Here is a 6,136-nt window from a genome sequence, read left to right as displayed (position 1 = left end):
ACTACGAGATTCATATTTTTTGTATCGCAGCTCTCTGACCCTCTTTACAGTCTGCCTCATTATTTTGTGAATGGTTTCCAAACTCTTCCAGAAGAGAGAGAGAGAGAGAGGTAACTCCATTTCATTTCCATTACTTACCACCGATGTCAGCAGGGCTACTTAAACATTTAAAACTCTTCCGTGCTCTGGAAGAGTCTGCAGGGCTAGGGCTTCAGATCCTTTCCCTCGCAGTTCTTTTGGCGATGGTAATCAAACAGCATTTTATTCAAAGGCAAGGCTCAATATAATAAAATGAAAGCACTTCAAGAATCTCTCCCAGCTGTTTCTTCATGGTTGTATCATTATAATGATATCATAATTTGTGGTGATTTCAGTAACGTGCAACAAATCTCCTGCCCAGTTGCTTGTCAGAGTTCTCTCTCCTTGACAAACATGTTGGGAATTATTTTGAGTAGCTGAAGGGGATGGGGATTGTATGGACCAGACTCTAGCTGTCTGTATGGTATATTCAGTTCTCTAGGCCAGTGGTCTCCAAAGTGGGGTGCGCGCAAGATGATCCATTGGGGTGCGGAAAGAAAATATTAGAACTTCTATTTATATAGAAGTTCTAATAATCTCCAAAAAAGTTTGGAGACCATTGCTCTAGGCAGTAAGGGCAGGTCTAGCAAAGTATGCCTACCCACTTGCTTCCACCCTCTGGGATTGCAGTGATGTGGATGCACCCCTCTTCTGTCACAGTCCCTGCCTGATCCAGATGCAGGGAGAGCCCCAGAGCTGTTCCTGCCCTGGTCCAGCTAGGGGCTGCAGCTGTGTAGGGGTGCCAAGCTCAGTCGGAGACAGCAGCAGTGGTGTGTAAGTTCCTCCTTCCAGTGCCTGCTGCCTGCCTGTCCCCTACCTACCAATATCCCCAGTGGACAGGGAGCAAGCACTGGAAGGAGGGACCTGCATACCACTGTCACTGTCTCTAGCTGATGCAGGCGTGGGGGAAGCCTTAGAGCCACTCTTGTCCCATGCTGCAGGAAGTAGTCATGCCCCTGGGAGCCCAGTTCAGCAAGAGACAGCTGTAGCATGCAGGTTCCTCTTTCCAGTGCCTGTGCTAGACTTGCAAGAGAGAGAGTGGGAGGCAGGGAGCAAGGAGAAAACTGCAAGAACATAGCATAAACCTCAGCCTAAGCTTCTTTCCCAAGCATGGATGTTCCTGGTTTATTTTTTTCCCTACCAGACTCAGACACAGGTATGGTTGAACCAGGACCCAGACAGAAAGGGGGCCCGAAAATGGGGGGAAAAAATTACAATTGCAAAAAAAAAGTTTTTAATATGTGCATCTATGGGACTGGTAATGTTATCAATTGAGAATGAATTATTTAAAGATTTCAGTACCACAGATGTGATAACAACTTTTGCAACGAAAAAAATCATTCTGTCTGGCAAAGGGGGGCCTGATACTAAAAGTTTGTCTGGGGCTGCCAGGAGTCTAGGTACAGTGCTACCAGGGTCTCAAATGACCTAGTTTCCTTGGGTCTAGGGAACCTTTGCTATCCATTCTGTCTTCTGGGGACCCACCTGCCAGCTTGACTCAGGCATACTTTTACTGAAAAACAAATGAACCTGAACCAAGCAAGAGTCACCAAATGGACCCAACCAGGGCACTTTAGGGTCTGAATCCCTATTCTGATGCTTTTAAAAGAGAACAACAGTCCTGAAAAGTGCTCACCTACCATTATTTCTTATCGGCTTAGTCTGACTAAATGGCTGTGTAGAAATGCATTGCCCTTACACCAGGACAGGAAAATGACTCACTCTGAATCACAAGCCGGTTCCTCCTTCCCAGTCTGTGCTGGCTGTCTCTCTCGAGGCTCCATCTCCTCCCAGTCCCTTTTTGTGCTCTGTCTACCTGCCTGTCTTTGAGAAAGAGCTGTAGAAGCCCATATTCAGTTGCTCCTTTCTGTGCAGACTCTAAAGGTGCAGGTACCTGGGCATGAATGGGCTCCTTGCTTTCACCACTACAGACACCCAGTACAATATGGCACAGAGGAAAATCCCAGTTAGGTGAGTTTGGAGAATTGTTTAGAAGAAAGGCCAGAAGCTATTTATCCAGATTCTCCCAATATCCCTTTTACTAAAGATGACTAAGCAGAAAACTCCTCTGCTCTTCAATATGAAGGACGTCCTTCAAGCATGGAGTGGGTTAGAGACAGAAATCAAAAGGCGAGACAATAAACCTCTTACTTGTTTGGTTGACAATTGCTTGATCAAGTACGCTAACTGACTGGAAGGCACCTGTTCAGGTGAGTAACACACGCAGCGTCTCTGAGAATAAGGTGTTCCCTATTCAGTCCTTAATAGAGGAACTGATTTAAAAACAGTCTATCTAGCCCCAGCTTTATGCTCTCAACCTTCAGTCAAGTAACTGATGCTTTAGAAGATGGTTTAAAGCATGCAAGCAATGGTGTTTGCACAGGAAGAAAATTGTCTGTCTCTCTTCACATTCAGAGCCCAAGTCATCCCTGGAGTAACTCCCAAACTTCAGTGGTTTTATTGCCAGAAATAAACATGGGCCATCATAGCTGCAGACATTCCTGATGGCTATCAAATGATCCGGTCCTTTTATGAACCACCCCCACTGTGGGCCAAATTCCTTCTTGGTGAAGGCGTATGAACGCTATGCCAGCTGCGTAAAGAAAAAGGCGGTTGGAAGACACAAGCCATTATTCATTTGGAAGGATACTGTGCCTGCCTTCTCTGATAGGCAGCTGTGATTTAATCTGGGCTGCATTGAAAATTTCCACAAAAAATATGGAACTGCCTGATTACGGTATATATCTAATACAAGCATACAAGAAATGGCTGTGGGAATGGTGCTCTATTGCAATCGTCGAGTTTAATATGTTTTAGATTTGGTACAAATAGGTACACTTTACATTTAGTACCAGGAGAAGGAGCCTAAGGGAATTAGAATACATCAGATCCAGAAACCCCACTGTCAGCCTGTTTCAGTTGCCACCAGCACTGACAGAGATTGCAAAGACGTTATCCCCGATGTGCCGCTGTGAGGAAGAATGAGCTAGCAAAGGACGATACACTTGTAGCTAGGGCACAGTAGGGCCAGGATCTCAGCCCTAAGGTTAATTTCTTTGTGACAGACAGCTTGTGGGTGGGTGGGTCAATCACATAGCTCCTCAGTTTCCTTTTCTATAAAATGAGAGAAAGCATTCTTACCTTGCAAATAGGGAAAAGGCGTTCGGCAGAAGAAGATCCTACAGTGTCCCATCACCATAGGATCTAAGCAGCAGAGTGCAAAGTGATGTGCTATTTCAAAAGGGGAAACTGAAGCCCTTTGACCTGCTTGTTATAGGTGCTGAGCCACCTGGAGATCCTAGACAGAACAAAATGATGTCCGGTTAGATGTATGGGTTCTCAGGACCCCTTAGTCTAAGCTCACACCCCCTTAGTCTAAGCTCACACAAGATGCCCCTGACAGAGCTTGGAAATGCATCCAGATCTCTACTCCTAGTCAGGTGTCTTCAAGATGAAACCCTCCTTCTTCTGCAGTCAGAGTCCCAAACATGATACATCTGATTTTGCAACTGTCGGTTAGTGAGAACTTGCTCTGGCAGACAACCTCAGGCTGTCCATACTACTGCCAGCAATGCTCAGTGTAAGAGATACAGCATCAGATGGGGCGAGCTTCACAGTATGCTGTGGCATTTTACTTTGCTACTGTGCAGTACCCCAGTGCTGTGTTTTTATATTGTCTTTGTGTCCCTTCCAAGGATCATTTTGATCTGCCTAGAGTTGTGTCAACTGTCAAGTGAAGTGACTCCTAATAAGAAGAGATTCTGATGCTACTTAGCAGGAAATTACTATACATGATGTTGCTAAGCAATTCCAGGCTGTCAGTGAATACCCAAGATAATGCCTTTGCAATTGGAAAACAGTTGAAGGACCAGAGGTGTTTTGGGACTTCTTAATTTTGCGTGGAACCGTGACTTTTGGAGTCAAGCAAATAATATACCTTTTTTAATAAGTGTGACCAGTGCAACAGTTACTGGATTTGAGAAACACAGGTGGCATCAGAGACCAGCATCAGAAAGGAAAGAGGAGGCAGGGGCAGCAGGAAGGAATGCAAATAGATTTAAAAAAAGAGAGGAGATGGATTCAGAAAGAATAACACAGGGAAGGGAGAGCTACAGAGATATGGGGAAGTGGGAGAATGGCAAAGTGATAACGAGAATTCATGCAGGAGGCAAGGAGAATTCAGGCACATTTCCAAAATGAAATTAGAGGAAGATGAACTGGAGACAGAGTTATAGGAGAGGCTCAAATGTAATGCCCAGTAGATTGACCTCTGTTTAGATATGATGCTTCTGCTCAAGACAATGGCATCTGTGCTGTTCACCTTGAGCAGGATAAGTTCCTGAGAGAGCAGAAACTCTGGTATGAAATGAGGCCAGAGGCACGTTGACCTGCCAAACTGACTGGATCAGCTAGAGGCACCCGCAGACATGCCAGGCTGCTCTGTGGACACTGCCTCCTGAGTCAGAAGCAGTATAGCTGCATTTGGGTGGGCTAATTGTCATGGGCACTGTCATTCTACCTGTCCCCAACACCTGCCAGGTGGCTGTGCTGTTTCTGGTTTGTGAGGTAATGAATATGGGGCAGTGCTGCATGTTTGAGCACAGTGGCACCTGGTAGCAAAGGCCGTGGTGTAGACCAGCCTCTGGACTCCTGGGAATAACATGTGAATCCCAACAGGCCCTTCATCCTTGTGAGGCATGCCACAGTCATCCAGTGTAAATCAGCATGGCTCCATTAGTTTTGCAGGAGCTGGCTCAGTGATTTCATCACAGTTTATGAGCAGAAGAAAGATACCAGATCTGAACATCCGGGTTTCTGTTTGTTTTCATGGAAATTAAGTATCCCAGGTTACTTTTTTTTTAACCGGATAGCCATTTCCCCTTGATGAAGACCCCCTCTCTCCTTCCCTACTGCACTGCTCCTGCCTGCTTCCTGGAAGCAGCAGCAACCCCACAGTGAATAAAATAATTCCTGTATCTGCACTGAAGAGGCCACATCACTGTTTATTATTATTTTGTCCTGGGGTGTCAATAAGAAGTGATTCTTGTTTGTCTCAGTGCCATCAATCAAAATAAAAAAAATTTGCATTTCTATCCAATTCAGAATAAATCTTAAAGCATTTTAAAGACAAACTAACCATTGATTTGCAGATCCAGATGCAGTCTCTGATTACATTCATATGAAATGGGGGTTGGTTCCAAACTGCAAATGCTGAGTAAGAGGCAGTGCGCTGGCCGGTGCCAGTAGTATCTAGAGATGGTGAGGACATGCTTTGCCATCTGTCTTGAAGAGTATGGCAGATTCACAGCTCCCCTAGGAGAATGCATTGCAGAAGCTATGAGATCTTGTTACAGTTACTGGGACAAGTCATCTGCCATATATCTGTCGCACTGAAATCTGCTGCCAATCTCAGCAGAGGCAACTTGACTGCAACTCTGTGGCCCTAGAGGATGAGACAGGAGTTTGGTACAGGGTAGAGCACCAATAAAATGCAGAGCCCCCACCCTGACCACTGAACCTCGTTGTGTTTAAAAAGGAGTAAGTTAGGAAATGGGGCATTTGGGCCTTGCCCTATCAATGCCCCATATATAAACTGATAAACTGCCTCTGTCATTAATTCAATCTGAGTTTGGAATAGCAGCCTTGAAGGATTAGGCCCTTTACTAGCAAAATCCACGCTGTGTACACAATAAAGCAAGGTTTTGTTGTGTGGCTCTTTAGTATATTTAGTATAACTATTCACCATCTGAATCAACTTTCTGCTGCTGAACCCATTTACGTCCATAGGAAAGCATCCACTGACTCCAGCAGAAGATGCTAATGCCGTATTTGTCTGTTGGACAGAACTGTGTTTTATTTGTCCCAGGTGAAATTTCACCCCCAGTACAGAGCGGCTGCCCTGGGCCCATACAGGGCCTAAGTTGGACAGCAATGATGCCTAGACCTGGTGGTCTTAGGATTGTTGGGGCCGAGGGCAAGAGAGTCATTTGGGGCCCCTTAGAGGCTTAATTTTGATGACTTATAAGCAAGTTGGACATTTGTTGCAAAATTATGGGGC

Source organism: Crocodylus siamensis, chromosome 9 (genome assembly GCF_052110815.1).
Source record: "Crocodylus siamensis isolate JL-2025a chromosome 9, ASM5211081v1, whole genome shotgun sequence".
Taxonomy (NCBI): Eukaryota; Metazoa; Chordata; order Crocodylia; family Crocodylidae; genus Crocodylus; species Crocodylus siamensis.
Note: the sequence above shows the minus strand (reverse complement) of the source record.